The following is a 22295-nucleotide window of genomic DNA, read 5'->3' as shown; positions in this document are numbered from 1 at the left end:
GAGATAGCTATTTTTTAAGGAGCTTTATCTCACGAAGCTATGCTCCTATTTGGCAAGTTTTGACTTTTGCCCCACATCCTTTCTTTATGCAAGCTGGAAACGGCTAATCCTACGAGTTTAACGGGTTAGACCTACAGGTTTAAAGGGAGGACCTAAAAATTTAAAAAATAAATAGTCGTCCCATGCTCGCACTCCAAAAGGTTCGCATGCCCCCAGGTATAAAGTATAATTTCAAGGCGCTACCTCTTTCTTACTATCCGAAAAATGGTTCTGTTCGCTGCCGCAAACTAAACTCTTTTTCCCGGCGATGTCTATCATTAGGTTGCTAAGGATGGTGACTACTTGTTGCAGCAATTTCATCTCTTTCTTTGGAGGCTGCCCCTACTTATCCTTCAAAACATATGTTTTAATGGGTGAGGCTTGCCTTCAAAGATGGTGGCTACTTGCCGCCACAAATGGATCTCCTCCCTCAGGAGAGCCTACTTTTTAGACAAAGAGAGCGAGAAGCTGATTATCTCACTCACATAACTTTGACAAAAGAACTTTATCCTAGAACAACCCTCTCTTCCTTCTTTCGGACGGGGTACGGACTAGTCCCATTCTTCTGCGGAAATTAACTTTATACCTAAGGTTTCCTCTGCCCAAGGCAGGCCAGGGTGCATGCCCCCTGGGTCCCAGTTACATCTTTCCGAATCACTCGCATTCATCGGGAAGTAGAACCGGGGGTGGAGGCATTCCTTGAGTGAATAAACCGTTAAGGGATGGTATTTGACTATTTGCGATGCGTGATCCTGGAAATGAAAGTTGGTCTACGAGCTTGACCATTCTTCCTTCGTGCGGAAAACACATAACTCTGAAGAGTGAGGACACTATCGCCTCCATGCAATATATATAGTCTCGTCCAAGGAGTAAGTTATACACCAAGGGTCCTTGGACGACCATGACGTTCATATGAACTATCTTCCCCTTCAATGTAACGGGAACATTGGGGAGAATCCCTAACGGGCGACTGGTTCCTTTATCAAAACCTGATAGATTTCTCATCTCAGGTAAAAGCGTCGGGGAACCCAGTTCTTTCCAAGCAATAGAGGAAAGGATACTCACAGATGCCCCTTCATCAATGATAGTTCCAGCCATCACCATTCTGTAGATTTGGACGATGATTCTGAATGGGATACTGGCTGGTAACCGGGGTCTGCCTAGTTGATTCCAATCAAAGGACACAACCAGGTTGCTTGGTGGTGGGACCGAATACACGGCCGGATACGACCCTGACGATGTTCCTTCCTGCGATAAAGGAATGGGCGCGTTGCCCTGATGCTCATCAGAGTCTGTGTTGATGAAAAGAATCTGGATGGTGTCATCCTTATTCTCTTCAGTGAGGGTGTCATTCGAAGATGAATCTTCAACGACGGTGTCATTTGAGGATGAAACCTCTGAAGGAAGAACCGGGTCAACTGCCGTTTCGACCTTTAGACTTTCGTCTGGTCTGGATTCAGTAGGTTCATTCTCAATGACCGACACTTCAGCTGACCACTTGATCGGGCCAGCTGGATTTTCAACTATCGAGGGACTTGGCACGAGTTTTTGGTATCCAGGAGGAAGTCGTAACGGTGAAACCGGACGATCTTCCAAAACTCTCTTCGCCTCATCTAAGAATGGACAACGGTGGATGGCGTGACCGCCTTCACACAGTCTGCAGGGTGATCTCGGTCTCCCTCTTTGTCCCTCACTCTCGCTAGTTGACGGAATGCAATCAACATGTCTATCAGAGGTTGATGCTACCGGATTGTGCAACTTGGGGGACCAGTCCCTTAGTATCCGGGGAATACAAGGACAATCACGGTGGAAGTGGGTCCCTTTGCAAATGACACATGGCGATTTAGGCCCGGTCGGTGCAGTGTGTGGATTTTTGTCAGATGTCTTTTGCTTGCCCCCAGTCGCCTTCGCCATAGGCCCCTTCTGCTTCTTTTCTCTCTTCTTCTTTTCCTTCTTCTCCATGGGAGGCTGACTTTTGCCGGCTCTACCTTGCGAAGATGAAGGATCAGAGGAAGAATTGTAAGAAGTGGAAGGCTGGTGGGTAGCTCTAGACTGGTCTGACTGTTGATTCGACTGCTCAGGATTTGTGGTGGTCTGAACTACATTAGTTGAAAAGAGCCATACAGGTAGGCCAATTGTCAATCCTGGAAGTGACAATGTGGCCATATGGGGCGCACCAACATCTCCCCAAGAGGAGAAGGGACTGGGACTTCCGCCAAGGTGACTTCCTTGGTTGGTGGGCTCCATTCTTTTCAACTGAAAGATCAACGCGGGAATAATAGGTGATTATGTTCCGTTTAAAATAAATTTTATTAACGACGCTTTAGACACAACTTTGCTTTTTCATGTTTTAAGAGTCGAGAAAAAGCTAAAGATGACTCTAGTCTCCTTCGATGTTTTAACGAGCCCGAAGTGACAAATGCTCGGATGGACTTTTTCAGTTATAGAGTTTGAAAAAGGCCAAAAGAAACTACTCTGGAGTTCTAGGCAGAGGGTGTGCCAAACTTTTCGCGAAACCACAGAATACGTTTTACGGTACGGGTGGTCGATCTTCGTGAATGTTGTGTTCACTGCATCGCGATCAGTAGGGCGGCCGACACGGTTTCCTATGGATAAAGGCTTTGTTCCTATAGGGGTCTCCCAATATATACGCGACGGTACGTGGGAGCACAAGTCCGTATTAGTGCCACCGACTCTCAGGAGGAATCACCCACCTTCGTAGAGATCGACAGTCACTACGTTTAACGACGCCGGAACACGTCTCTACCTAGACCTCTATGTGTTTGTGTTATGTTTCAAAGCGTTGTTAAGTAAATTGGATTTATTTTAATGTTGATCTTGCTTAGCAGTTTGCCTTTAAGGATCACCACGAGATGTATGTAACAAATTCCTGAATGCAGTCTAAGATGAGAAGCAAACTTTTCAATCTTTCAACTTTGAAAATCTTAACTACTGAGGAGAAGAAAGGCAAATCTTTTCACACAGATCATAGAGCACACACTAATGCAAAATTTCCTAAATCAGCATGCAAACAGTCAAATGCAAAATGCACAATGCATGTATTTTCTTTTCTCTTTCTTAATGTTGATGTATTACAAAAAGAAAGTTGTTATATAACTTTGATTTCGATTTAAAGCGAAAACAAACAAGCTTGTCCAAAATCAAAAGACACCTTAAGATTTACTTGTTTAATCACTGGAAATACATGAAATCAAACCATAATGACGAAAGTAAAAAGACTAATCAGCTATGGACAGCAAACAAGCTAACTCTTTAGACCAGCAAAATGCCTAACACAGGTTCAGATCTAAGAGGCAAAGCAAGACTAGTTCACTTTCGTTATGGGAAATTGTAAATGATGTAAGAAATACAAAAGAACAAGTACAATTTTGTTATATAACAGAGGCGGAATGATGGCAAGTAAGGTTGGTTTCAGAACAGGTACAAGACTGGTAACTGGCTGCAAAATCTATAGTGAAAACAGGCAAGAAAAAGGGAGGAAACCCCAAATGCACAAGGAAAAATTGGGCCAACGCAGGTGCTGCACAGCCAGTCTGGCTCTCAGCGCAGGTAGCCCCTTCGGGACCTGCGTTGCAAAGCAGGTAGCCTGTGTACTACCTGCTTTGGAAAACGAAAGTTGCGTTTTCTCAGTTTCCGGGTCACAATTTTCTCAAAAATTCACAGTTTTTGCTCAAATCAGAAGCTATCAGTCAAGCACACACTAAGGGATGACAAGGAAGATGAAAAGCTATCACTAAGAGCTTACAAGGATCCTTGTAGATCAGCTCTTCAAATCATGAACACGCTCAGAAATGAGCTAGAGTAGCTGCCCTCTACTTCGCTTTTGATATAGTCAAAAGCTTTTCGATTTGGTACTCTTTTGTTCAGGAAATGAATAGCAAAATACTACAAACAATCAAACAGATACGATCCCCAGCGGAGTCGCCAGTTTGTTGTAGGGAAAAGTATCCGACTCGGATGACCCTATCCCACTCTAAGGGTGATAGTACCTCAGCAACAACTGTAAAGAAAACTACTTAAGGTTTACTTCTTTATGAAAGCAAGAGAGAATGAAGAAATGCACTAACCATTGCCTTGCGCTTAATGTCGAATCCAAACTCTTCTCTTTGCTTGCTTTCTCCCAGCTCCTTGCTCTTTTGCTGGCCCAGCTACAATGAGATCCTGCAAAATAACAAAGAAGGAAACTACAAGAAGCATGCAATCATAACTGATTCAAGGATTAGCATAAATCAAATATACAATTATCACAACACATCATTGAAACAAGTGCATATAGAAGAACCTCAATAGCTTTTATTAATGGAAGAAGTAAAGTTCTGAGAGTGTTACAACCATTGAAGGCCCCAATCCAGCAACACCTCCCAGCCGAAAGAATTTCTCCTCTTCACCTCCTTCAAGCAATCACCCAATAGTTCTATAGTGAAACCAACAGCATATCATTACTTTGCACAAAATTCCCGCCTCCTGAGCTCATAGGAGAGAGCTTAATATATAGATGAATTGAGAAAGGATGAGTCAGCTTGCAACTTATGTGTAGCTGCCTTGTGTCCTCTCTCTCTTCAGTTGATCTTCAGTTCTTGAGTCCACTTGGAGAACCTTGCTTCCACTTGGAGAAACAGAGCCTCTGACTCATCAAAAGGCGAAATCCCTGATCCAAGTGTCATTTTTGGAAGATTCCAGAGCAATGACTCAGTGTGCCACTTGTCCCATCTCGCTCAGCGCAGGTGGCCTTTGTTCTACCTGCTTTGCAACGCAGGTACACCATGGAGGAGTTGAGTTTCAGCGCAGAAGCCTAGTGGAGCACCTGCTTTGATTTCAGGATTGCTTGTTTTTTAGTGTTTTCAGGTGGGGAACTGATCTGAGAGCTGTTGGTTTGCTGACCTTGTTCCTCTAGGGGTAGGAACATCATGTTTAGGGACTTTGGATCCCTTGGATTATTGACAATTCATGCCTGATGCTGCAAGGCACAAAATTGTCTATAACAATGAGATAAAAAGAGACCTTTTATGCCTATCAAAAGGCCTTAATGATTGAGGAGCAGCATTGGAGATTAAAGTCTCGAAGTCTGTGGCTAAAGGAAGGGCACCCAAACATGGCTTTCTTTCACAAGCAAGCAAAGGCAAGAGAGCTTAGAAACAATGTGTGAGAGATAATAGACTTGCAAGGGGTCAAATTGATTATTTATTATCAAACCAAAGATGAAACATTAGCAAATTTTCAAGCCCTTTACTCTGATCTGGGCCCAGGTGATCCAGAGATGGAAAAAATGATGTTTGAGAATTTTCCCATGTTGGTGTCGGAGGATGAAAATTTGGCACTTATTAAAATCGTTTCGGAGGAGGAAATCTAGGAAGCACTATGGGCTTTTGACCCTAATAAAGCCTCAGGAACTAATGGGGTTTTTTCTCATTTTTACGAGCAATGTTGGAATGTCATCAAATTTGATATGGTAAGAATGGTTCAATATGTTTATTTCTCATGTAAATTCAGGGGAGCTACAAAATCCTATTTTTTGGGTTTAATTCTGAAGGAGACTAACCCATCATCCTTCTCTAGATTTCGAACAATCTCCTCATGTAATGTGTCTAATCCCAAAGCTAATTTCTCTTAATCAAGGAGGGTTTGTGTCAAAAATACAAATTATGGATAACATAGAGATGGTTCAGGAGGTTTTTAACTCAAGCATAACTAAATGAGACAAAGGAGTGGATACTAAAATAAACATGGAAAATTCTTTTGACCATGTTTGTCACTACTTTTTCCAAGTTGTGTTACGAAAATTTGGATTTCATGCCCAATTTATTAGATGGATTGAAGCTTGCATCTCAAGTCCTTGGATTTCCCCTCTGATGAATGGCAGGATAATAGAATTTTTTCAGCATCAAGAGGACTCGAGAAGGGATGTCCTCTCTCCCCAACCCTGTACAACATAACGATTGATTTGTTAAGTAGAAATAAATGTTGGTCTTCTTCCTGGAATTTCAATTGTTAAGGGAGTTAAGAGTATTAACTAGTCACATTTTGTTGATGACACTCTCCTCCTAGGAGGTGCATCTATAAAAATTGCAAGAGAATTTAAAACAATTTAGGATTCTTTTACCTATGCTTTGGGAGGTCAAACAAATAATCTCAAATCACATATGTATTCCTGGAATGTCTCAAAAATGGCCATAGTAGGAATCTCAGTGGCTCTTCATTTCCTTATTTATGTTGAATGGTGATCCTTTTCATACTTATGCATCCCTCTATGTTTTGTGACAATAGGAGCCTTTATGTGGCAACCAGTGTTGGAATGAATAAAGAAAAAAATGAATCAATGTGGTGCCTCTTGGCTCAATCCAACTGGCAGAATAATTCTTCTCAAATCTATTATATAAACTCTTCCTTTATATCAATGTTCTTCCTTGTTTCCCCATGTAAGCATTCAAAATGAGATTGCGAAAGAGTTAAGGAAATTCTTGTGGCAAGGAGGTAGATCCAATGCCAAAAAGCCAGAGGGTTGGGCATAAGAGACCCATGCCTAGTAAATATGGTGATGGGAGAAAAAATGGTATGGAAACTTGTTTTTGGAAGATTTGACTGGTGGAAACAAGTTATTGTAAGAAAACACTTGGGGAGATTGAGGTTGAAATGCTTGGATGGCCCCTTGTCTTCTCATAATGGTTCACCAATATGGAAATTAATTGTCTCAACAATCTCGCTCATTGTTTCTAAGTTCACATGGCTATTAGGCTTTGGGAAGCATATCTTAATAGATTAAGCTGGAATAATGAATAAGCCACCTTTATTTGACATACCTGAACACTCCCTTTTATTGAATTGGTTGTCTTCACAGGGGAAACCTTGTTTAAATGACATCTTAGTTTGGGACTGTTTTGGGAAGTTTTAGTGTCTATGGATAAACGCTTAAACCCCTAGACTAGTAGCTAAGTCTAGAACAACAGTGCAAAGCATTCTCTACTTTTTCTATAATCAATAGATTAAGTAAGACATTAAATAAGCCCACCTGAAGCTTTCGCTTACTCCTTATCTCCCTTGACCAATTTTGTCGCTCCTTTCTATACTTAATCCACTTGAAAAGTACCTGCACACAGACAGAAGATAAAAACCGATCAAAGCATATGATAATGATCTATTGATTAAACATAAAATGGAATCAAGTGCATAATACACATATGAAAGCATCAATGAACAATACAAACATATGGAAAAAGCTTTGAACACTTTATTAGTAAAAGGAAGAGTTACAACCCAATTTGCTTGATTCAGTGTCGCACCTCCAGTTCAATCCCATCCTCTCCTCATAAAAAGCAATACATTTTGACATCATTACAATACTTGAAACCAACTCAAGTCTCATACTAACAGCATATCCCTATAATTCAATGATTTCCAACCCCTGATCACTTAAATGAGTGGTCTTTTTATAGGTGAATGAAGGAAGTTATGCCATAAATGGTGATAATGAATGCCCTCCAAAACTTAGGATTTAGTTCCATGGAGAAAGGGATAAACGGGTTGATGTTCCTTAACTCCCTCCCTCATCCAATTTCGAGCCCAAAGGAGTGGATAGCATTAGGAAACTTCTAGAGGCATCCTATGGATAAGAATATTCCAAACCCCAATGCAGATTTTGCTCAAATTCGCCCAGCACAGGCCAAAGAGGGCTCAAGTGTGCTGCAATGCACCCTGGAAGTGTACTAGGCTGCATTGCAGTGCACCCTGATAAAGGCCTGCCTGTGCTGATCTTCTTAGAGGCAGTTTTTGGATTATTTCAGTCATGGAATCTCTTGGGAAGGAGGCATTCTGATGGTTGACTTCATTTAGGGCATGTAACAACTAAATTAGGGTTTGATGGGCCCTAATAGTATTGATCTGTAAGTCGGGGTTGATGTGCCAAAATGGATCTGTAACAGTTTCCCCCTAAAGCATGAAGTCGTAAATATGTATGTCGAGTGAAATGCTTTACTATGTGGAGAGGAGGTTTTGAAGAAGAAGGTGACCTGCATCAACTACAACACATATATCATGATAATATGATTTTTTTTCTCATGAACTCGCTAAGGGAAGGCATATCCATGATCAGCTTATAAACTTTCATTACATGTACAAATATAGTCATCTACAGATATAGACCCATGAATGGATGACCATGAATGTAAGGCCATTGTACATTTGATTTAGTACTCCTGAAAATATCACAGCCCAGATGGATGAAACTAGATCAGGGGTCTTCAGTCTCGTTCAATCTTTCGCTCAAGTACAAGTCTCACCATGTGAATAGATGATTTGAAGTCAAACATGGAAAGACATCGTCTGATTACCAGCCAATGATGTAAGCCATTAATAGATGCGAGAGGAATCATCGATAATGATGATGACCCTCAAGGTACTAGAGTACATTCGCATGGTGTGAATAAATGATTTAATGTCGAACACCATACAAAGTCTTTTGGTCGAAGACCAGTAATGTCAACCTATCGCCGGAAGTGAGAAACCTGCCATTGATGTATGCAAGCCTCAAGGTACTGAAGGGGTGTTTCTAAGTCAAATTCTTGGATAATGTGTTGATGTCGACAAGAAGCGACTCGTCGCAGGAGGGCCTTGATGTATCCCACATCAACGACATGAAACAAGGTAAATGATTTTGGAGATGAAAATCGACTGACGACAGAAGGTTTAGGAATGGCGGTCATGAAAATGAAGGTTTACGGTATTGCAAAGGATGAAGTTTGAACTGAATGACTTCTCTTGAACATGTCGGCGACACTAAAATGAATTGGTAGCATTGACCCAAAACAAAGTAATGGATGGTATGATAGACCAACGGTGTGATAACCATCAAGTTGAATGACCCAACCCACATAGTCATGATGATGAGGTGAAAGTGTCATGTTCAAGAGCGACTTGCTACCATAAAGTGTTTTTCCCTTTTTCCAATTTTCCCCAGTCATTGCTAACTAGTACCTCTTTATTTTTATCAAGCTTGATGAGGATAACATATGCTTGTTGTATAATTCCACCCTTTGGATGAATCCATCACTATTTGATGCTTTAATGAGTCTAGTGAAGAAGAAACTCGGTCTTGTCTAGATGGACAAGTTTGTCGCTATTTGATGTTTTTAACGAGTTTAACGACAAAGATAACTCATTCATTTTCATGTTTAGAGAGTTTGAAAAGGGACGAAACGGAAACTCCAAAAGTTCTTTTTTGTAGATTTGTCTCTCAAGTCCGAAAAAGCATAAAATAATACGAGAGAGAACCTATTGATCATGTTCGATCAACATATTCCTTTTTCATAGTTAATCTATCTCAGCCTGAAAAAGGGTTAAACTTATACTGAGTAGATATCAATTCTAATCCGTTAACGAGTTGGAAATGACAAGCGCTCGGAAATCTTTTCATGTTTAGAGAGTCTAAAAAAGCTTAAAGAGGACTCCAAGGGCATTCCTTTTTCGTTTTTAACAAAGCTCGAAAAAGAGATAAAAGTTTGCTTTGTGGTCAAAGATGTTCAATTTACATTTGAGCACGTCAAATTCTACATTTTAGTTTCTAAACCTGCTCAAAACACCATCAAAATAGATTAAAAATACATGTTCCATGGATAAAATGAATAAAAACTAATGTTTACTCAATTAATGTGCAAGAAATAAACATAAAAACAAGTTTTACCATTTCACATTTACCCTTTGATTTTGGTGCGTTGGAGCAGTTTTTACCTTGAAGTTCACAGTTGATTGTGGAAGATTCAGTGGAACGTTCCTCATGCCATCCGGACCAGGTAGGACCTATCTCCGTTCTCTTTCATTTCACATCATTCATTTTCCGTTTTAGGCAAAAATTTTGAGTTTTTGGGGCCCCTGGGGTTTCAATTTTCAAACCTGGGATCAGCACAGCCTTTCACCATCGAAAGGTGCACTGCACTGCACTCACCTAGAAGGCTACATGTATTGCAGTGCACTGTCCCTAAGGCTGGGCTACGCTGAGCGCAAAACCCAATTTCATTCAACTATTTTCACCCAAAAATTCCTCTATTTTTTGCAAGAAATGGATCCTAATTTTCCTTATGGTTGTATTTTCAAGTATTCATCATATCAGAATGATGATTAAATGGAGAGAACGAGAGCATGAAGAATAGGATATGGTTGCCCTAAATAACCAGGGCACGGTTGAGGCCCTAAGGAATTGCGGGTTACTCAAATATTTCTGATTATCTGGTATGAGGCAGCAAATTGAGCTTTTGCAGTTCCTTGTTCGTTCATGGGATCCTACTAATCAGGCATTTCACATTAGATACAAAGTGGTCTCAATTAACATTGATGACATATACTTTCTTATCAGACTACCGAGGCGGGGTGCCCCCATCTCACTTTCTCAATTTGCCAAAGGGGGTGAATCAGTGAGAGATTACATACGACAGTTCTGTCAGCCAGGTACACAGCCTAGCATGGACGAAAATATTAACATCAAGGATGTTAGTGATTTACCATTGAGAACGATCATCTTTACCATTGCTAAATTGGCTGGAAGTGCGACACTACATTTGGCAAATAGATGATAGATGCAGTATGCATTAGAGTGTTTAGAACCAAAAGTGTTCAACTCGTGTGAGGCAGTACTTTCATCCTTGAAAGAACAACTAACCAAGGTGAAAAGCAGAAAGACAAAGAACTTTGGCTATGGGTCGATCCTGATTTCTTTCTCCTTGGAGAGAATTTCACATATGCAGCCACAACTTATTTCACAGGGTGTATCTGGACCTAGGGATCCACGGATGCAAAGATGCGTAGATCTTATGGATAGGCATGCTGGTCAGTCATCGATTAGATTTACCCCTACATTCTTTGAGTGGCTTGATCGACAGGATATAGCCATTGCAGAGTATCCATATTCAAGGATGGATTTCCGCGGAGATCCAGACTTGATGTTACCAGTTGGAGCATAGTGGGGTGCTATAGGTAAATTGTTTGACCAAAGTGTTTTTTGATTTTAAAGTTTCTACATTTTTTGTGTTTTTTTATTATTTCCAAGACTAAACAAAATCATTTTTTATGTATGCAGACGTTGGACCTGTTCGACTTGTGGGGCACCAACGAGTGGCAGGTGGGCCAGCACAGAGACCTGTTGGGAGAGCAGTTCTTCGAGACTTAGATTTAGCTGAGACACTGGCTAAACTACAGGACCACATAGAGGGTTTGACCCTAGGCATTCCGGATGTCCAGATCGAGGAGTTGCCTATGCGACTACAGCACCACACCATTGGTGTTCCAAGTCATTGGATGAGACTTTTACGCATGATAGCATAGGCTGTGACCTGTTATCATGAGCAACACTAGTCTACTTAGATGTTTTCTGCATACATTTTGAGTTTTCAGGTCAGATGACCAATTTCTGTCTTGGAAACAAACTGTTTGTAAAAACTTTTAAAACAACTATCTATTTTACTTTTAGAGTTTTATTATGGTTATGTGATGCAATCCTATTCAAATTGTTATCACAAAAATCCACCCCTGATAGGCTTCTAATCAAAAAGACTTTGAGTAACTATTTCAAACCAACTTTTGGCTAAGGCTTAGCCTCCTCAACCTAAGAGGGCTCTCTCACTAGGTTAAAGATTTTGATAATGAATTAGATGGCTAACTCTATGAAATAAGTGAAGAAATATGAATGTTTGAACAAAATTAGTAAACATCCATTGGGTTTATGGAGTCAAGAAATGATTTAGTATGAAAATAATATTAGCTTTACATGGAAGTCAGGGAATCTAGAATTCAACATATTGGAGAGTACATCAGTAGCATAAAGGAAAACACAGTCTACAAATGTATGAAGGAAGTTAGAGCATAACCAATGAATTCTAAGTAATCATACATTCATACCACTGTAAGTAATGAGAAGAGGAGAACCATAAGACATTTTGAACATTGAATTCCTTCTGAATCCTGAGAAGCAAAGCCAAATACTGTATTACTTAAAACAGAGTCTTACACAAAAGCACCATATGAGAGTTCTTTACAAAAAATTCCAACCCTTTGTGCATCACATCTTCTCCAATATATAGAGTTCATTACATGACTTAGATTCCTCCTCCAGCATGAGGGGAATTCGAATTTTCCATCAGTGACACCTATTCTAACCATAAAACAAACCTTTAAATGCATTTGACAGCTAACTAGCAGTCCTAGAGACCTAATACAACTAGGAGTGTAACTCCTTATTATGATTACAACAACCTTATCTAAACATTTAAATGCATTCTTTGATAGATGCAACCTCATGAAGTCGAATTTGATGAAGCCTCCCACGTTGTCACCTGACTGCTAATGACAAACCCTAGAAATTAGGGAACATGTTTCCCTGTTTTTAGGCTTAGGATCCTTGAAACTGGCACGTGGGACAGAGCCCTTATCTTCTCACTCATGACATATTTTATGAAACTGAAGGATTTTTTTGTATTCCATGCCGTCTAGAACAAAAACCTCTCTTGGTTTTTTAAAACACTTCTCCAGCTGTCCAGAATCTGTCCTTGAAAAACATGTGTCAAACAGGAAAAATCCGTTCTCTGAAATTAGGGTCTCAAAGAAATCTTATTATCTCCCAACTTAAAACACTTATGAAGAAAGTGAGATAGGTTATTGTAGCTGGAGAGTTTATGAATAGAAACCTCCTTCAGAATTCCAAAATACCTTTTCCTGTGACCAGAAACTGATCTTGAAAAAGACTGCTAAAACCAGAAGACAAAGCTTGACTTTCAGCAGTTTCATAGCGCAAGTTTAACCATAAATTCCTCCCACCTCAGAACGAATTTGAAGAAATTGAAAGATTTTTTTGTAGTTTGGTATGTTGGGAAGAAAATCTTCTTTCAATTTTCAAAATTGAGTTCTCAGCTGCTCAGGACCCCTTCTGGAAGTTGACTAGTAAACGCAGAAAACATAGTTTTTTATGCTGAAACAGGCTTTTTCAAGGGTTTCGTAGTGCGCTACGAAAACTCCTAGTTCAGTGATTTCGTAGCGCAAAACTGGTTTTTTACACTGTCTGCGCTACGAAAACGTGGATTTGTAGCAAGTTTCAAAAATTTTCCAAAATGGCTAAACACATGACTTTCAAAACATGATATGAGATCCATAAAGTGTAAAACAAGGTTGTTGAGCTTTATTTGATGATGGAAATGAGACTCTAACCCTATGACTTAGACTCTAAAAACCATAAAAGTGACTTAACCACCATCTAACATTATGACTTAGGAACAAATGTAAAATGTAAACCTTGACACAAGCTTGACACATGGAAATAATGTGTGATGTGGGACCAGTGATGGGCAAGAATGGAGTGTTGACCCTATTTGACCATACCAACAAGACTCTTTTCTAGATCTTAGACACTAAAGCAACCATGGAAAGACTAGACCAAGACTAACACCAATCCTTTGGAATAGAACTGATGCTCTGAATTTAGAAATCATTTCTTAAGTGATAACACAACTGATGATGTGAATTGAAAATATTTACTTTACATATGTTGCAAATGTCTATTTAACACATAATCCACTAGAGAATTAGTTAATGTGTTTAGATTTCTGGAAATATGCTGATATTGAATAAACTCAAAATACCTTTCCAAAATACGAACTCTAAGGAACATGCGGTGAATTGCTAGGTTTTAGACAGTATAAATGCTAGTAAGTTGTAGTACAACGAGTTGGGAGTCTAGTCTAATGATGATTCGGCGTATGCCAAGTGAAATGGCATCAGAGAAAATTTCAATCAACACGCTATACTCAGTGATATTGTTCGTCGATTGACCAATACAAATCCCTCTAAAACTCACTAACTCGTCACTTGCAACGAAAATGGCCCACGCTGCAGAGGATAGGTTCTACGTACTATGACTAGCCCCATCGGCATAACCAACAAATGGTTCCTAAAAGTTCGACATCTGCAACAAATGCAAAGTGGATTACTTAACCAAATAAAAACTCTAAAAGAAACACACACACATGCAATCAAATCATATATACAGTGAGGTTTACTACACCTAACTAAGCATAGTAACGTTTAAGGTACAGCCCGTTTCGGGGCTGCAACAATGGAATCCCATCATAGTCTACTAATTCGTAGGCACCTTTCGTCAAAACACGCTTAACAATATAAGGGCCCATCCATAATGGTTCAAATTTTCCTGCTCTAAGTTTATCAGACTCCTGATCATAAAGCAAGACCAGGTCACCTTCTGAGAAGACATGAGGCTTGACATTTCTATCATATTGTGCCTTAATACATTTCTTATGCGCTTTGTTATCCAATGCGGCATCACAATGGGTTTCATCTAGATGGATTAACTCCAAGAAACGCACTTCTTCTTCAGAAGTGTTGGGTAACAGGTCAATCGCGAGTTTGAGAGACAAGATTTCACATTGAATTGGTAAGATTGCTTCCAAACCATACACCAACTGAAAGGGTGTGAATCTGGTCACATTTCTCACTGAGGTTCGATATGCCCATAGAGCCGAGTATAGGATTAAATGTCAATTTCTTTTATGAACTCCAATCATTCTTTGCAACATGCGCTTAAGGACTTTGTTGATGGCCTCAACTTGTCCATTAGCTTGCGGGTAGTATGGAGTAGAACTATCATGTGACAGTCCTAACTTAGCAGTCAACTCAACCATCATGTGATTGCGAAAATGTGATCCATGATCTGTAACTATGGCTTGTGGTACACCAAACCTGGCAACCACATGGTTGAAGAAAAATAAAGCAGCCATTTCGCCACTGTTGTTCAATGTTGGCATCGCCTCAGCCCATTTGGTAAAATAGTCAACGACGACTATAATATACCCATGCCCCCCAGCCAAGGTGGGGTTACATGTCATAAAGTCAATGCCCCATTTGGCGAATGGGCCAACAGCAACGACTGGATGCAATGGTGCAGGTGGTAATCTGGTTTTTCGGTCATATATCTAGCATGCATGATAGCTTCTGACAGCAATAATGCAATCTTTGAATATGGTTGGCCAGAAGTAACCAGCACAGAGAATTCTCTGCGTGGTAGCATACCCAGATAAGTGTCCACCATAAGCACCTAAATGACATTCATTCAAAGCTTTCTCAGCTTCCTCATGAGTGAGGCACCTACGTAAAATCGTATCGACACCACGACGATAAAGCGTATCACCAATGATCAGATAATCTTTGGCTTGGTATTGGGTACATCGTTGTTCAAAGCGAGAGGTATTAGGCCGGAAAGCTTGGGTCTAGAGATAGACCAGTATATATCCATACCATGGATCACTTGACGAGATAAGAAACAGAGACTCATCCAAGATTGATGCTTCTGATGTCGAATCATTGGAGGATGAGGGAAGGTTGCAAAGTAATTCGGTGGAAACAAGAGATTTCTTTGATTTAGATTTGATGAATTTCAAATCAAACTCTTGCAAAATAACTATCCATTTTGAATATTTTCCCCCAACAATTGACGTGACAAAATGTATGTCATAGGGTTGCAATCTGAAACAATAGTAGTTTTACGAAGGAGGATGTAATGACAAAATCTCTGCACAGCTTGAACGGCTGCCAAAGCTAACTTTTCGACATAGGAATACTTACTTTTTGTATCGTTGAGATTACGACTCAAGTAATAAATAGGATGTTCAATTCCACTTTCTTCTTGGACTAAAACCATGCCAATGGTTGTATCTGCAGCGGCGAGATACAGGTAATAGTCTTTTTGATAGTTTGGGGCATACATTAATGATGCTCTAATCAGGGAATCTTTAAGAGCATCAAAGGAAGCTTGCGCAACCTAATCCCAATGGAAGGGTACCCCTTTCTTCAATAGATGAGTAAAACCTTTAGCCAATTCAGCATAGTTTGGAATGAACCTCCTCAGAAAGTTTGCCTTCCCTTGAAGTCTTTGTAACTGTAATAAGTTTAAAGGTGGAGGCAAGTCAAGGATTGCTTGAACCTTAATTGGATCGAGTTGAATTCCATCTTTTGAGACCATGAATCCAAGAAATCGACCAAAGCCGACACAAAACACACACTTGTGTGGATTGAGCCGTATCTTGTAGTGTCGGCACTGTAAAAATATTTCTCTCAAATGTTGCGGGTGATCAGTCTACTTTCGTGAATGAGCAGGCAAACCATCAAGATAAGGTTGACCAATGTGCTTGATGTCATGGAAGGCATAATTCATCACCCTCTGAAATGTAGCCCCGACATTCTTCAAACAAAAGGTAACTTTCGATAGGCGAATGTGCCCCACAAACAAATAAAAGTCGTTTTAGATTGGTCCTGTGGGTGGATATTGATTTGATTGTAGCCGAAAAATCCATCCATGAATGAGAAGATTTCACATCCGGCACATTCGTCAATAATCTGGTCAATAAAGGGTGTAGGATAATTGTCTTTTGGACATGCTTGATTTACATCTCTATAATTGACGCACACTCGAATTGTCCCTTGTTTTTCATAACCGGAACAATGTTAAATACCCAATCGGTAAGAGGCACAGGGAAAATGAAGCCAACAGGCAAAAGTTTTTCAACCTCTGCTTTAATGGCAACGACTTTCTTTGGATGAATAGGTCGAAGCCTCTATTGTACTGGTTTGACATCAGGGTACATTTTGATCTCATGTTCAACAATGCTTGAGTCAATTCTTGGCATCTCCTCGTAATACCATGCAAAAATATCTCTAAATTCACAAAAGAGAGCACGGTAATTATCAAGTTTCAATGGAGAACAAGATTTTCTGACATGAATGTTTTCTACAATGTTAGTCTTGGTCGAGATGTTTATAGAAATAATTTCTTCTATGTTTGACAAATTACGCTCAAAATCTACAGTATCTACTCTAACAGAATTCGACAAGAAATCAATGATTGATGGGTGGTTTAGCTCATTTGAATAATCTTTGATGTCATCTGGAAGATGGGAACGATGATGATAATATTCCCACGGTTCCTCTCCTATCATCATTGATTGGATGATTCCTTCGTCCGTAGAATGCATACGTGAAAAAGGATCTGAAGAGGTACTATATTCTAACAACCTATCTACCCATACAAATGTTGAGTGCAGATATGGGTTTGCCACACAAGCTCGCAAGATTGATTGCTATGATGATTCAATGGGGTTTAACAGCATTACCTCAATATTACTATCAACTTCAACCTAGTAGGTAATCCTCCTTAAATCAGATGAGGTGGAGGAAATCATGTTGCAAATCTCTACTCTTGCCACTTCCGCCAAATCAGATGGTGACAGGAGGGTAAAAGTTCCCATTAGGGAAGGATCTTTAAAGAGACCTACTCCAACACTTTGAAGTGACAGTGGGGGTCCGTGTACCAACAGAATGCTTCCCATAGCTTGTGAACTATTGGCAAAGAAGGCTAGATGATCAATGACTATGATTCCATCCTTAAAAAGGAATGCAATAGTACGAAAGTACGTGGAAACCACAGCAGCCATAGCATATACCCAAGGCCTTCCCAGTAAAATGTTGTAATCAAGGGGTCCGTCAACTACCTCAACTTCAACAGTAACCGTTTTGCCCCCAAGTTCGATTTGCAGGTTACTCAAAATCCCACATAGAGTATATGTTCTTCCATCAAAAGCTTTCAACGTGGTTGGTGATCGTGACAACAGTGGTGAACCAAGTGTTTTCCAGCAGCTCATGGACATAATGCAAGTAGATGCCCCCTCATCAATAGTTCTGTGAACATTCTTATTGAGAGATTTTACTTGGCTTAGGAAATTTAATTGCGTCAGTAACTATGGTGAATATCCCGCATGGTTAAAAACCACAAGATTTGAATCTGTAAGATCTATTCCTCCTATTGCTGATAGTAAAGCCTACTTTTGGGAGGGACAGTTTTGCAACACCTCGAGTGTCGACATAGCAGAAGGCGATTGAGAAAGATCTTCCACTATGTTATAATTTTGAGTTGCTCAAGCTCGAGGGTTGAATGTAGATTTGTGCACAACTCCCTTTGGTGGTTTTATTTTCAATTCAGGTACAACGGGTGGAACAACTTCATATGAAGTTGAAGTCGAAGGATTAGGTTGATCAGTGGCTTGATTATTCGATGACAACGGATTTCCATAATCTTTGTTTCTTGTTGACACCAAAACTTCGTTCTGTGGCTTTGTGATGGATAACATGAGTACTTGGCATGTGGAAGCATGGTTTGTTGCAACCAAATGTGCCTCCGGTGTTGGAAACGGATCATTCAACACTGCCGATGTGTTTGAAGTCTTTAAAATTTTAGATACCTCAGAGCAATGTGGAAAATCTCTTGTAAAATTCTCATCATTACATATCAGACATGGATAACGAGGTTTCCTTGCCAAAGTAGAGGAATCAGATGATTTCTCTAGAGGGGAATTTTCTTGTTTCTTTTTGTTTTTCCCTTTTTTCTTGCTCCCTGGTTGCTTTGGATTTTTGCCTTTGTCAGATGACACGGCATTAATCTTGGAGGCAATAGTATTTTCTAATGCATTGGTAGTTTGATTGGAAACAGCAAGAGTTTGACCAAATGGTCTTCCTGTTGTTTGTGTGCTTGAAGAACTGATCACACCGTCGCTGGCATGAGAGTCCTTACTCGATTGTGGAGGTGGGGGAATAGTGAAATCTAGTCGAGGTGCATTGGGAATTTTAGCATAATGTGTGTCGGATTGTGTGTAAATCAAATCCAATTATTGGGCATGAGCAATAACTTTCTCTTTTGTGACAACTCCACCTTTTGCCACATCCTTGGTGATTGATGGCAACAAGGATTTTATGAACCACTCAGCTAAAAGTTGATCGGGAACATATGTCTTAACCATTCGACGATGACGCCGCCACTCATGAATATGATCTGATATATGGGTAGCAGTAGTCTGTTTAAAGTTGGTTAGGAGTTCCGTTCCAGTCTCGTATCTGATAGGTAACTGGAAATGGGTCAAAAAAGTAGCGGCTAAAGTGGTGAAATTATTGAAAGAAGCTCTAGGTAATTCAATGTACCATTTAGCAGTTGGACCAGTAAGTGTTCTTTGCAAAGACGAAGTCTGACCGAATCTTCATTCAAGGAGTTAGATGAACACAACAAATGAAAGGTCATAACATGATTTGATGGGTCTTCTCCGAGATTTCCGTTAAATTTCGGAATGTCAAATGGTAACTTACGTGGAATTACCGGCGACCAAGGTGCATATAATATTGGATCATTAGTGAGCCGATTTAAATCTGGTAATTCTAAAGTTGCTACAAACGGCAATTTTCGATTCAATTCAAGTTGAGCATACCCGGGATATGATGGAATTTTCTAAGCAATAGGTCTTTGCATACCGCATTGGGCATCTGCATTTGGTAACCTTGGTATGGTTGTTGAACAAAACCAGTATAAGGTGGTTGTTGATAACTAGGTTGACAAAGCCTTGTTGACCAGGACCTTGGTAAGCTTGAGATTGACCAAAACCAGGTTGAGCTTGTGGAACAAGTCCAAACTAGGGTTGGAATTGCTGGAATTAGGGTTGTTGAAATTGAGGCTACCACGGTTGTTGTTGTTGGTACAACTGTTGTTGATTTAATGGTTGTTGATGTCCAGCAATGAAAGGTTGGCCAGGTTGTGAATAAACTATACCAGTGTAAGCCCGGGTCAGTGCAGATAAGGGTATACTAACCTGAGGTTGTTGCTAAACTCTAGAAATAAGTGGTTGTTGTACAACAACTTGAGGAACTTGAATTTCTTGACTTGAAACTTGTGATTGCAAGGTAGAAGGATCAGTTTGTACTGGTTGAAATACAACAGTTTGAACTTGTGACTGTGGTACAGTAGTAACAACAAGTGTAGTGGGAATAACTGACACAGTTTGCATTGGTTGTGTTGGATACACAAGCCTTGGTTGAACTGGCATTGTTGGTTTCCATTAACAAACTCTAATTCCAGATTGACCTGAATACTGTGGGATATTACCATATGGTAGTCCCTCGAAATAAGGAGGATACGGTGAATAAGCATATTGCTCTCCATATGGTGGCAATCTAGTATTTAATGGATACATAGGTCATTGTTGACCTAATTTCCTAGCTTTATACTGATATGCAGGATCAAACTATTGAGTTCCCACTAGATAAGAACTAGGTAAAATTCTGGTTGAGGACATGGGTGATGACCATGGTGTAGAAGCAACCCCTGAGTGGGTTCCAAACAATGATTGGTAACCAACCGAGACAGACGATTCACCATACAAGTGCAACTCAGGTGTGGTAGAAAACATCAAAGAGGTTACAACAGAAGATTCTGCTGCAGCTGCATCAGATGATACAGTCTAAGATGTTGACAGTTGTTCAACCATAGTTAACTGTCCCAAAAGTTGTCCTAAAGAATTGACGGGTACTTGAAAAGAAGCAGGATCAAATGAAGCGAAAAAATCAGGAGTATTAGGGTAAAGATAAAGCCTAGTTCCAAAGTGAAACGGGGTTCCAGGTGTGGAATCTTCTTCCAATTCCTCCTCTATAGCAATTAAACCTGGTGGAAGAACTTCACTGTCAGGTCCGTAAAAGATTTCTGGTGTTGATGAAGTTGAAGTTTCAATAGTTACTAATGTCTGAGGGGTAACTGGTTGATCGTCTTCTGGTAAAGTAACAACTTCTGAATGTTCAAATTCGAAGTCCAGATGTTCGGGTAAATGAACAATAGTTTCAGAAAGAGGTTCCTGAACAACTTTAGGTTCAAATGTAACTTCTGTTTGAACTGGGATATATTCTGGATTAACTTCTGGTTGAACTGATTCAAGTTCAGAAGTACTTTCTTGTTGAACAATTTCAAGTTGAGGATCAACTTGTTGTTGAATAACTTCGGTTACTGTTTCACAAGGATTAGTGCTAATGTCCTCGCGTAATTGTGAAACTTCTTCTTCAGGAACAGATGTACCAGAAATAGTTGGAGTAACTAGAGTCTCTGTACTTACCAAAATAGATGATTCAGGTAACTCAGATGAAGAACTAGGAGTTCTTGATATACTAGACTCAGTTAAGCGAGACTGCTTTTTCTGAATTGGTGTCGCTTCGCGAGGCAAAGGTGGTTTGCTCGCTGTTCTCCATGAACGACGGGGTATGGGTTGATGTTCCTCCACGATTGCTAATTAATTTTATTATCAAAATAGAAATAAACAAAAACGGGTATATTAGGCAAAAGGTTTACCAAGCAACTGTGAGCTACAGAATACCTCCTGGTGAACAAAGAAGTACGGGCAGGCAATCTCCCTGAATGTTGTGTTCGGTGTATCACAGTTTACAAGGCGGCCGACTTGGTTACTTAAAGATGGATAGCAACCTAGAGTTGTCCTCCCATATATACCCGAAGGTATGTGGAGGCCCAGTCCGTATAAGCATTGTCTAATGCAAAACCGCATAGTGAGAGCATTCCCATATACTTTACGTACTGTAACACCACCCTATATACCTGAAGGTACTTGGACGAGCTACGGTATACTCATGTACGTGGAATAAGGTATCACACTCTGGATGTATTGCAGACAAGTTAGCAATAGCTACTTTGTTTTACGACGCTGAAACACATCTCTAGCCTAGAACCACTAAATGTTCTCGTTAATGACAATGCTCCATTAGGTAAATTGATGTTTATTTTAAGTTGATCTTGCTTAGGAATTTGCCTTTCAAGTTCACCACGTGATGTATTCTAAAATTCATAGGAATGCAACTATCATGATAAGCATTTTTTCCATTCAATTTAACGATGAAAATCCTAGCTACTTAGGGATAGAGCAATCAGATTTCTTTTGATCAAAGAGCAAAGAGCACAATCTAAATGCAAATTCCCTACACTATTCCTCTCAGCACACACAAACTTTTTCAATGCAACATGCATGTATTTCTTTTCGATTTCCCTTAATGTGAATGAACAAAAAGGAAAACTAATGCATAATCGATCAATAAACTCTTTTCATAAAAATGACGATTTTGCGACAATTTCTTTTCAAGGAAAGGAAGACTTTACGACACTTTCGTTTTCAAAGAAATGAGGAATTACGACACTTTCAATGAAAAGACTAATCATATGCACACATCAATCAATCGATCTTTCATGAATGAGGACTTTACGACAATTCAACTTTCGAAGGAAAAAACAATTTTACGACACTTTCTTTCGACAAAGATCAATCAACCAAAAACTAACTTTCGACTATAGATTGAAAATGACAAAGTAAATACATAAGAAATAT

This window comes from Pinus tabuliformis, chromosome X (genome assembly GCF_031772625.1).
Source record: "Pinus tabuliformis cultivar Carrire ecotype Pingquan chromosome X, CPIR1, whole genome shotgun sequence".
NCBI lineage: Eukaryota > Viridiplantae > Streptophyta > Pinopsida > Pinales > Pinaceae > Pinus > Pinus tabuliformis.
The sequence above is the reverse complement of the archived record's forward strand: the minus strand, read 5'-3'. Positions refer to the sequence as shown.